Genomic DNA, 12,922 nt, shown 5'->3' on the forward strand with positions numbered 1-12,922 from the left:
CCCTGCTAATATGGAACAACTAGGTCAACCCAGACAGGTAAAAATTTTATTCCAACTTCCACACGATGGAACAAGCTGCGAGTTTTACGATTCATTACAATAGATTACCTTTATTTAAACTGTGAATATTTCGGTTTTTAATGTCCTGGTATACAAACTACAAAAGTTTAATTATAAAGGTGACATTCGGTAAAGCGAAACAAATGTTAGGTAGTAGAGTTTCACCGAAGTAATTTAAAAATTGGAAAATACTGCACTGAAGATGTACAACACACTTAGTATTAATACACCCACCCTTCTAATAGTAATAATAAAGTTGGAGCATAAAATTCTGACATTTTTATCTTAAAAACTACGTGAAAGAATTATTAGAAATTTTCATAAAGATATGAATAAGTAACTCAAATATTAAATTATTTAATCATTCCCTCAGAAAGATTTTATTAGACAGATAAAATTCCGAAACTATTGGACGGATTCTTGTAAAATTTTACATGATTGTGTGTTAAGAATATCGTGTAGACAATAGAACCCTAACCACAATTTGTCTGACGGTCCCCACCAAAAAATTGGTGCTTACACCTCAAAATGTTGCAGTAAATGCTATTGAAATTTTATAAAATAACATATTCCTGTCCTTGTAGCATATGAACGCGCCTTGATATTTTAGCCTAAGCGTCCAGATATTTGGAAAGAGAACCAAACTGCATAATAAGGTCGAAGGTCGCCGCTTCGATCCACTCGAGGGTCACAATTTTTCTTACTATGACTGGTATTGTAAATATGTTTATATATTTATCATATTATGAAATTAATTCTTCAATTTTCAAGTTCAATATTTTAAAAAATTTGGTTGAGGTTTTAACTATTTCTTTCGAGTTCTTCAAAGTCCTCTTAACAACGTACCATCCAGCTTATCCGTCATTTTTTGATCACGATATAGATTTTTGTTTTTAATGTATAAATAGAAGTTATCGAAAATAAATATATTTTCGAAAATCAAATTATATAATTTTTTGCAGAAGCGAGATATGTTGGACTGTACTTTAAGAGCGAGGGAAGTTCTGTCTACATAACCCTAGACCATTTTTTAAAATAATAGATACAAAATTTCGCAAAATCAAAATTTATCATTTTTACTTCCCGAGCGTAAGCAAAGGAAGTATTGAAATCGAGTTCGTCGGCCGACTCTCTACTTTTACAGTTTCGATCTTTCATGACCCCTAGAAGACGAAGAAATAGGTCTTCTGTTTCCGTTTGTCTGTCCGTCTGTCCGTCTGTCTGCCGTCCCGGTTTTTCATTAGACAGATCATTTCCGAAAGTACTGGACCGATTGTTATGAAATTTTGTATTTATATTAGGAATACCATGTAGATGGTAAAACGCTAACCAAAATTTATCTAATCATCCCCACCACTGATGCGATGACGTCACTTCAAAATTGTACATATCAAATGGGTTTTATATTGTATCAAATAACATAGTCCTAAACATGTAGTTTACGACTCCGAATAGAGTTTTTACCCGAAACGTCCAGATTTTTGGAAGAAAAATCAAAATTATTAAACAACATTTTCCAATTTAATTTTGAATCTGCTAAACCGAATGCTTTGAAATCTCGCAGATGTTTTAAGGTTATAAACTGCATAATAAATTTTTAGTCAAAATATATTTGTTTATCCTCTCCAAAAAATTGATGACGTCAGCTCAAAAGTTTGCCAAATAAATCCCATCTAAAATGTACAAAATATGATGAGTCTGTATTTGTGATCTATCACTCCATTCATATTTTTTGGATTTGCATATACAGGGTGACTCAAAAAAATTAATGATTGCGTATATTTATGTTATTGATTTAATCAAGAACTACAAGACCGATGGCTTTGAAATCTTGGAGTTGTTTTAAAGTTATCATAAGTAAGGTAAATTTTTGATCAAAATGTATTTGGTCATTCCTCTTAAAAGATTGATGACGTCACCCCAAAATTTCGCTGAATAAATCCTATATAAAATATAGAAAATATGATGCGTCTGTAGTTGTGATTTATCATTCCATTAATATTTTTTGGATTTGCGTATACAGGGTGACTCAAAAATTCTGCCTAAATAAATAATCTTAGATCAATTTTTTAGTTTAAAGATTACATTAAACTGAATTCCGAATTTTCCACAACAGTAACATCGAATAAGAGAAATAGCAACTTTTAAAATAATATGTTCTGTAAACTATGCCAAACTTAATATGCTTAAAAAAATAATAAAAATAAACTTATTAAATTGTGAGCTAAAGTATACCAAAATTGAAGTATTGCGCTCAAAGAATGACAAAACAAATAACGAAAGAAAATACGAAACAGGCATTTTCGCATTCTACACGCTGTACGAAAAGAAACATTTCCCACAAGAGTTATATTTTAACAAAGATATTCCGAGATTTCAACCCCTGTTGAAATAGAAATTAATGTCTGTCTATCTGTCGTCTATTCAGATTCTTATTTGACAGATAATCTCGGAAACTACTGGACAAATTGTATTCAAATTTTAGATGTATGTGAATAGTGTCTACATAGTGAAATGCTAACCAAAACTTACTTAGTCATCCCAATCAAAAATTGGAATCCCCTCATAACGTTATACATGAACCATTTTAAATTTCAGACAGTAATACACTCCTACACTTGTGGTTCATGAATCAGCTTTAAGTTTTTTCCCTAAGCAACCAATTTTTCCCAAAAGGTTCCAAATTTTATAATAACGTCGCACTTTTTCTTTATAGAGGTTAAAAAGTAAAATTTCGAAAACTCAAATTTTATCATTTTTCAGAGATGGGGATTTGTTTTACTGTATTTAAGGACAAGGGAAATTGTGTCAAAATATGACATCTAGAACACAAAAAGTTTTTGCCGTTTACGCCTATTATTTGTCTGCCTGACTGTTGTGTCTGTCGACTTTTATTTGACAGATTATTTCCGAAACTACCAGAATGATTGTTGCCAAATCTTATATGTATGTTACGAATCTCGCGTAACTTATTAAATGCTAACCAAAATTTGTCTAATCATTCTCACCAATAATTTCATGACGTCACCCCCAAATTCTACTAGTTAAATGTTATTTATTTAAATTTTATAAAATAAGATACTCCTGCAAATATGATTTATGAATCCGCTTTGACCTGACCTGACCTTACCTCATCTGATCTGACTTTACCTGACCTGACCTGACAGTCAAATAACACGAAGCATGGGAAAGTCGCGAGTTCGTTCTCCTGATGGGTCACTTTTTTTCTTACGCTGTGATTGATATTATCGATATTTTTTAATCCATAGGGACTTTCATTTTTGTAAGATTTAATGAACTGTTAAGAGACGAGAGACATTCTGTCTAAAAAACGTTACACCAATTTTTGTATGGGTGAATTAAGATATTAATTATTATTAACCCGGCGCATCCACCAAATTTTCTGTTAAAATAATTTTAGGCAAAAATTACCGTTGGGGCCTTTTCATATTCCCATTAATCTTCTTTTATTAAATAACTATTGTATAAATGTAATAAAGTTATATTCCGGCTCTCCCTAGATCACTATAAAGCTATTATTGAGTAAAAAGGTTTTAAAAACCGTATTTTGAAATTCGCGATCGGCACGATTTCTCGCGAAACGTTCCGTCTCAGTTCGACAATAATGTCTTTGGATTAGCCATGGAAAATCGAAATGTCAAAGTGAATTTTCGATTCTCACTCAGAAATCAAGGAACAGCTGAAATTAAATATAATATAACCTCAAGAACCGTAGACCACAGTGTTTTATTATTAGTATTATACTGTACGTGTCGGAATTGACATACTTGTCCCTGCTGAAATAACGTTATTTGGAACATATTTAATGGAAAATCTTGCTAACACAGGAATAGCATTGTCCTTCATCAATACATTTATATTTTTGGAGCCATTTTTAATCCGTTTCCTATCATGGGTAGAGCACAAGTATACTGAACACCAAATTAATATAAACAAGTGTGTTTTCATAAAATAATGCGTTCTAGTTACAGACAGTGGCGGAATAGGCGTGATTGACGTAAGATATATTAATAATTTCAGAAAAACTAGTTTTTAAAAATCTCTAAAAAAATATAGAAAGTGTCATTACAAAAAGTTGAACGTCAAAATTGTTTTTTCAAATTTAATTTTATTCATTGCTTTTAATTTATGAGGTTGTCGGGGCTAAATTACATAGAATAAGAGGTCATCATGTCCAAACAAAACATTTATCTAAAAACCATGAGATTTTCCATCTGGTAATAGAAGAGTATAAAGTTGATGAAATTATAATTGATTCATATCAAAGAACATACCCAACAACTTTACAGATTTTTTGCCAACTCCGTTAAGTAAACGTAAAGTGGCTTTATTTCACAATTTTAGTGCTCTTTTAAAAACCTGAAACTAAAATGTTTTCATAACATTTAAATTCTGCAGCTCTTCCGGATATTACCTTTTTCTAGTAAAGAATGTTTATTTCCCCTAATTAACATATTATTGCAGTGAACCCTGCTAGCCGTAACTCAGCGGTTTTTAAGAAAACATAACCCCTAACTTACAAATCTTCCAGTACACGTTCTCTAATTATTTACAAGCTTCTATTTTAAAACCAACTCTTCCAGTTTCGTGCCGTGGTGAGTATTCTCGACACGTGCACCTTGAAGCTTTTGTTAAATTAAAGCGAATTAATCTAAAAAGTATGAGACGGAACAATTCCAACCAACTTCAATTGAACCTTTAGCGTTGCTCCACGGGGATCAACCAAATTAAACTTTCTTTGCATGATAATTAAAAAAATAAAATCGCAATGACTCCACGGTAATATGGTTAAACTTCCGCAATCACGTCAGAGTCAAGATTGGAAAAAGTTGTGCTGAATTTTTCACAGTACTGGCACATGTGGCGTCGTCGGGTGTTTGAATTTTTCAAGTGTCGCACTCTGCATGCGATCACGAACTTTGTTGACTTAATAATTTAAATGATAACAGGCGCTATTGTGCGCGATTATTATGGAACAAAATCAACAAGAAGAGAACAATGTGGAATGATGGGATAACAACTGTGGTATTTGTTCGATGCCGCGTAATTCCCTGTTACGTGAAGATTTGATGGAAGCCAAGTGTTCACATCAATCAGATAAGGGCCTCTTGCATATTTCAGTTGAGCAGATGTTACTCTAGGAAATATAATTAAGTAAAATGATTAAATTAACTAATTTGTTCTAAAGACTTTTCCACTATTTAATCTGAAAATGCAATGTTTTCAAAAGTTAATTACTTTATGAAGCTAGAGTCCACTGGTTGATAAAAAAGTCGGAAGCGTAAGGTTTTTGTTTCTTTTAATGCTAATACCAGATTAATCATTAACAGGTTTGGCTCACGCTTTAAGTTTAATAGCTACAGTTATCCGGAATAAATTCCGGATTGTCCATTGGTTCCAGAACCTGTTCTGACAAGATAGGGTTCGTAGATTGAAGCGGCAATATATTATTGCGACCACGTCCCTTGTTTTTATTGCCTATTTTAGGATCTATATATTTTGTTTTTTTTTTTTTAGCCGAATATCCGTTCTTTATAATTTTATTAATATATTGGTTAATACTGAAGAAGACATTTTTATGGACAGTGCGTCACAATGTTAACTGCTGCAAGTACCCGTTTATGCATCCTAAATCTGTCCGCAGACAGTGCTCAAAGGATGATCATAGATCCCAGATTTATTTACGCGCTAACAGCTTAATTCGAGACCTATTTATTAGTTTACGAATTTCAATAAAAGATTAATAGTTCTTTGGTGAAGTATTAAATTTAGCAAAAAAAATATCTCTTGATGGTGGTTTGGAGATCGCAAACAGAATAAGCAAAATCTCTTCAATGCTTTTTCGCACTTCCGCATTTCCTTTTCCCAATCGAATTTTGGCAGCCGTCCCAATGCCGGCCGTCCGCAATCAAATAGTTGTCCACCGTGTGTTCCAAAGTGTTGAAAATCGCTTAGAAATGTAGGCCACGTCGCCTCCACCAGGTCGATATTTTTTAGCATCGACCCCGTTCGAGATTCCGGTCTGTAATTCCATCCTTTGTGAATAAATTGAGCCGTTAGAATTGCCAATGGAGATATTAAAGATGGAAAAGTCACCCTCTCTGATTTTGTGCTGAATCATTTTATTCGTTAATTGCGCGATCGTTACAAATGCAATTATCCCGAGCCGGAGCTTTGTATTTACAGAATAAATACAGTTAAAATCGCTGCCGCTGTCGACGACGGAGCAACAGTTTCCTCTCTCTTTCATTTGAGGGGCCGAGCGTGTGTGTTTTATGCGATTTCAATTCGGATGGCTTTTACGAATTGACGATTATTTGGCCCTGATGTTTGCTGAATTATTTTAATTCGATTTAGGTCGGGATTAAGGGCTATTGTTTCCACTGTTTTGTCAAGTGCAACATAGTCGCTGCTGATAAATTTCAGTGGAAAATTGTCGCTTGTAGAATTGGGAAATTCTGGGAGAGTGTAGTTGAACAAGAGAAATGTTTTACATGGAAATATTTAAAACCACATTTTCAGAGGATGATTTATTTTGTAATAAACGATTGTGGTATTGATGATATCATGCTAGCACTAACTTAACGTCTCAAACCAGATAAACCAGAGATACGAGGATCAAAATTAATAGCACTGAAACTGTAATCTTCAAAAATCTTTACATCTTATTTCATAAATCCCCGACGTTTCATTAGGTCCTACTTTATCCTTAGGGTTTCCGAAAAGACTGAAGACTATCCGGATATCCTAAAACCTTAACACCAAGCTCACTGAAATTTTTATCAAAATAATTAAGTATTTGTGTATCAAGGCCATAAAGACGAGAGTTGGATGAAAATTGATCAATCTAAGGAACTTACGGTGTTGCCAGTAGCACAACCCTAAAAAGACACACTCCACCACACCGTATACTTTGTGGCATATAAAATGGCTACAAGGATTCTGGTGAAAGTAAGACTAGCAAGTTCTCGACCTCTTGCACGTCTATGGATGTGAGCTATCAACACTAACACTCTTATATAACCAAAATAGATCAAAAGCTATCGGTTTAAATTTACAAATTATACAACCAACAATACTTTATTTCAACTATCGTGTTATTTGATTTCATTCTTTTTTTACTTTCTTCGTTACGTAATTTTTCTCTTCTTGAGATCATCGCACTTTTTCTAAGGTAATCTATGCCAAAATTTCCTTCTTTTCTTCTTCTTTTATTGGCCAGACCTCGCTTTCATACGTGAACACTCTTCTATCATTGTTCTTCCTATATACCTTTTGTTTTTTCTTTAGATGTTCTTATCCCACCAAATTGGTCTCCACCCCCAGATTTTTAGATGCTTCAATCTGTGTTTATTCCATTATCATCTGTTAATAATATCAATCTAGCTTCTGAGTTTATGGCCAAAAATTCTACTTTTTGCAGGCTTATTTCAAAAAATGCATTTTGCATATTTTAGAAGCGTATATTCTAAACGTATCAATCATCAGCTATCACTATCAGATCATCAGCAAAACTTTACCTAAACAGCGTATTCTTATCATTAACTGGAGAGCACCCATTATCCCAGCTTCGTTTCCAATCACTTAGCAGTTCGTTCACATACAAATTAAACAGAAAGGGTGATAGGCTGCATCTTCGTCTTAGACCATTAGTGGGGTATATTGGAGTTGAAATATTACTATTATTTTGTTTGATCATAGATACATTATTATCATTGTAGATTTCCTGCATTAATCTTAGTAAATAACTATTTAGTCTGACCCTTTGCAGTGCTCCATGATCAATTTTTTTTGTCTGAGATGATATATTATTAATGTTATTATTAAATTTTTCCCACTATTATTCATAAATTCTTCTCTATTTTTCTTTAAGTGTGTTTCATAGTCTGCTTTAAATTCGTCAATATTCACCAAATTGCAGATAATACCTTTGTTATTAGATTAAAGTTCTTTGTGGCTTTCCGTACTTATGTCGATCTTGCACCCCATATGTATTTCGTTACATATTCTTTTTTTCTTTTTTGATTCCTATTCAAAATCTTCGTTTTTTGTTGTTGTATTGTTCTCTATTATAGGGAGTTTTGTTCAGCAGACATTCTTTATATAATAAATTCATATCATTTTGCCCATTTATTCGTTCAACTTGTAAAGTATTTTATTTTTTCTTTTCAATATTATGTTCCCTCAATATTTCCGATACTACTTTATATATGATTTTTACTAGATTAGTTTCCTCCTGGTTTATATTATCTTTCATTTTACATATTTCTCTTTAGTTTTTTTCTTATGCTATCTTGAGAGAGTAGAATAAGGCTTGTATTTCTTATTTTTTCATGGACTGATTTTGTTCCTTCTTGCGGCTTTTTCTATTCTTTGGTGATCTGGATAGATACTATGTTATGTCCGCCAATAAAAGAAAATTGATAATAAAGAGTATTTATTTAGTACGAGTAGTAGTAAGTGTTTATTTTTTACCCTACGGGCTTAAAAGATTCTTGATACCTACTACAATTTTTTTCCTAATTAACAAAAACCAAATACATACATTTTATAAACCAAATAACTCATTTTTTTTCCTTTACCCCATCCCCCCTTTGCCCCAGCCTTACTCTTGTTCTCTCCATTTCTTTCCTCCATTCCACCCCTCTTCCGTCTTCATTCAATATCTCTGTCACACTCTCCTCTCTTTCTTTGCTTTCCTCACAGTCATGCAGCATGTGCTCTAAAGTCTCTCACCCTTCTGCACACATCCTACACATTCTTTCCCCTTCGCTTACCCAAAACTTATTATTTCTTTCTTCATTTCCACACCTAAATCTCGCATTTTTTTTCTTTCGCGCTTTTTCTGTCTAGGTACTTTGGTATTGTTTCTGTTATTATCTTTCTATAGTCTGCATTGTACCTAGATTTACTTACACTCGCTCTTCTGTCTTGTTTATCTATGTCTCTGTCACGCATACACAACTCTGTTCTAATATTCACCCCCATTTATTTAATCGTATGTGCTAAAAAGTGACTCGCTAGAGTAATAATATTACTTTAGATGCACTATACATCAAACTGCACCTTTTTTCATGTTCTAGGCCCTGATAACAGTTCAATCAACGAAAAAGTGTGACAGAGAAGTAACGTAAAAAAGTACCATTGTCTTCTATTTTTTTCTCTTTTGTGTCTCTTAAACATTATAGAATCGCTTGAAAATTCTAAATCTGACAAAGTAACGTATTTTAAAGGCTACTGACATCTTCAATACTCCTTAGTAGTGCAATGTATTTAAATAATAATGTCTTTATTAAAATTAAAATATGTCTTAACAGGAATATTAGTGGAAAATTGGTAGTCATGCAATCTGTAACAGAGTTTACGAGTATAACAAAAACGAAGAATTATTGAAAAAAATGGGTTTGAATTCAACACGGTTTGAGTGGCTAGTTTGGGGTCTTGCTACTAGGAGCGCGACGATACTTAAACTTGCGGATCAAACAGCCAAGCAAAAACCTTTCTTAGAAGGCAGACAGCTTGCCCTAAAGTATTTATTATAGCTCTCGACTGATTTTCTAATTTATGACAACGAATTCGATTTTATTCAAGTCGCCGGAAGAATGGATGCTACTGTGTCGATAATTATGGTAGAACCTGCTAGATTTGGAGTTATATAATTTCTAATATATGTTTCTAGTGCATGGTAGATTAAGAATGTACGTACCATTTTATTATTACCACAAATCCATTATGATATTTTTAATGTATACATTGCGTTGTTAGAAATAAAACTACATAACACTATCATTAGCTAAGATTACTACTGATCCTAGAAAGCCATGTCAGGATTATCTAATATATATAAACCATAATCGCATTCAGGACAAACGTACGTACATCTTTTAGCGATATATTTTTTACGAATAGGGGAAAGGTCGGCAGAATGGGTCAATTTTAGTATTTTTAGAGTTTTAACTCCTTTCTTTTATAGAACAAGTATACGACGAGCGCCGGAATAGGATGTCGAGTTCGAGCGCTACGAGCTACGAGCTGGAACTCGGTGTCGGTGTCGGTGTCGAGGTCGCCGAAACCGGTCTGAACTGAGTCTGAACATCGGCATGTAACGCCGCGCTATAGAAAGAGAGAGAGAGAGAAATGAACTATCAAACGATATCTACATGAAACGCCTCAGAGAGTGGTGCTGATTCCGTCTCTTCAGACCCCCAGGATGCTCTAAGAGAACACAACCTACACCCACTGCTAGAATTCAAAAAGTATCTAGACCACAACGACCCTCAGGATGCAGAAGTGATGCACAGATAATTCTCGCAACTCTGTCTGATTGTAGAAGTTGTTTGACGAATATTGCGGTGAGGCGATTAGTGTGCGTAGGCGTTGAAGGGAAGCGCCTCCTGTTCGCAGCGGTAGTAACTAGCTACTCGCCAAGTGGAATGAGAGCGCAAGAGTAGCGTGGGCGTGATCAAGAAGGCAATACGGTCCATGTTACAACTATTTAATAAAATGTGTTCGTTTGACCGTTCCAACGACTAAATTAGGTACAACAATTGATGCCGTTTCTATACGCTTTATTACTCATTTAAGAACTGATATTTGCATCACTCATTTTAGTCACCATAGGCCACTAATAAATGTATTCGATGATAGGGATAAAGATACCGAATGCGATAACGCTATGATTGAACGGTAATTTATATTTTGAATTGAATAAATTGTTATTAATACTGCTCTAGTGTTTGTAAATATTTGCTTGTTACTTTAGTTGGTAAATTACACACTGTACTTCAATTTTTTGCATACAATATTATTATAATATTTTATAATAAATAACAATTAACAATACATGGATATTTACTTTAATTAACCCAATCATCATCATTAATCATCATTTTGTCACAAAATAAAATGTAACATATTTTTGGTTTTTATTATTTTTTAAGAGAAAATTAATGACCGCATATACGTGTTTAATTAATATAAATTGGCAACGCAGAGTTAAATCTTTAAAATCTGTAAAACCGTGCGTCCCTGGGTAGATGCACTCTTTTATTTTTTTTTTTTTTACTTTAGAAACATTTAAATAAAATCTTTTTTTTAATTGTAGCTTAACCACTGCTTTATTAAAAAATGTTGTGAAACTAATTTCTTTTAGAAATCCACGAATTATATGTTTTTTGCTGAAAATGACTCAAAGTACATCTGTGGTGGGGTCATTAGGTCCGTTATTGAGGCAGTTTGAGTCATGTAATAAACTACATAATTTTCTGTCTTAAATACAGCCTGACTGGGGTTTATTGTGACAGATTTTAAGGGGTGATAGTTTGCATTATTTTGAGTAAAAAACCTTAATAACATTTACAGCTCAGACTTATTCCAAAAGAGTTATAGAATACACAAATTTCATAGCCCACCGGTTGAAAACCGCTGGAATTCACCTGATATATTGAAATTTTTACAGTTGTTTTATTAGAAACCATGACAATAAATTCAATAATAAAATAATACTCCTGTTTGACAATTTGTCAAAGTATCTGTGAACATGTTTTAATAAATTTAAGATGGATGTCAATGGGTATTCACTTAGAGAATTAGCGGACATTCATTTAATTTATGGAGAGGCACGCGGAGTAGCCCGTGTGGCAGTGCGTTTGTATGGCACTCGTTTCCCTCACCGACGGTTACCCTCAAGAAGAATGTTTCAAGATCTGCACCAGCGACTCCAAGAGACGGGTTCCTTGTTACCTAGAAGAGTCGAACGAGGTCCACAACGCCCTCAGCGAATTGTCAACATTGAAGAAGAGGTGTTGGATGCTGTACATGATGATCCTGGAATTAGTACAAGATGCCTTGCCAAACGATTTAATGTCTCTCAATGGACCATTTGGAGAACACTACGAGAACAGTTATTATATCCATACCACGTTCAGCGTGTACAAGCTCTATCTCCAGCTGATTATCAACCCCGTTTTGCATTTTGTAGTTGGTTTCTACGAAAGGTAGAAGAAAATCCCGACTTTCCTCGTATTATTTTGGCATCAGACGAGGCAGGATTTACGCGTCGGGGAATTTTTAATTATCACAACGTTCACGTTTGGGCAGATGAAAATCCGCATGCCATAAGACAAACCCGTTTTCAGCAGGAGTTTTCAATTAATCTATGGGCCGGTATTGTAAACAATTATCTTATAGGACCTTTTGAACTACCCCCGCGGTTAACGGGTGCCATTTATTGGCGATTTTTAAGAAGAAATTTACAAGAATTGTTGGAAGAAGTGCCGCTACATATCCGGGAAAGTATGTGGTTTCTACATGATGGGGCGCCACCTCATTTTAGCCGTCTGGTACGGCAGTTTTTAAATGTTCAATTTCCTGAAAGGTGGATCGGGCGAGGCGGGGCTCAGCGTTGGCCTGCCAGATCTCCCGATTTGAATCCACTAGATTTTTTCTTTTGGGGCCACATGAAGTCGTTGGTTTATACAGAAGAGATCAGAACAGAAGATCACCTCAGACAACGAATCTATGAAGCCACCAATATCATTCGCGGGGACCCGGAAATGCTCCAACGAGTGCAGGAGCAATGGATTCGTCGTGCCAATGCTTGTGTGAGAATGAATGGAGCTCATTTTGAGCATTTGCTTTAATAAGGTGTTCAAAAATAAATAAAATTACTAACAATAGTATTTAATTTTCTCTACTTGGTAAAATTTATGATTACATAGTGCAGTGGTTCTCAAACGGTGGAGACACATAAAGTTCTGACTTAACCATAGGTTTTAGACCAAAATGTTATTAGGCTTTAAGAATCAAAATAATGCATATTGTAACCCTTTAAAATCTGGCA

Source organism: Zophobas morio, unplaced genomic scaffold (assembly GCF_036711695.1).
Source record: "Zophobas morio isolate AGI-343-1 ecotype UQ-CSIRO unplaced genomic scaffold, CSIRO_AGI_Zmor_V1 ptg000012l, whole genome shotgun sequence".
NCBI lineage: Eukaryota > Metazoa > Arthropoda > Insecta > Coleoptera > Tenebrionidae > Zophobas > Zophobas morio.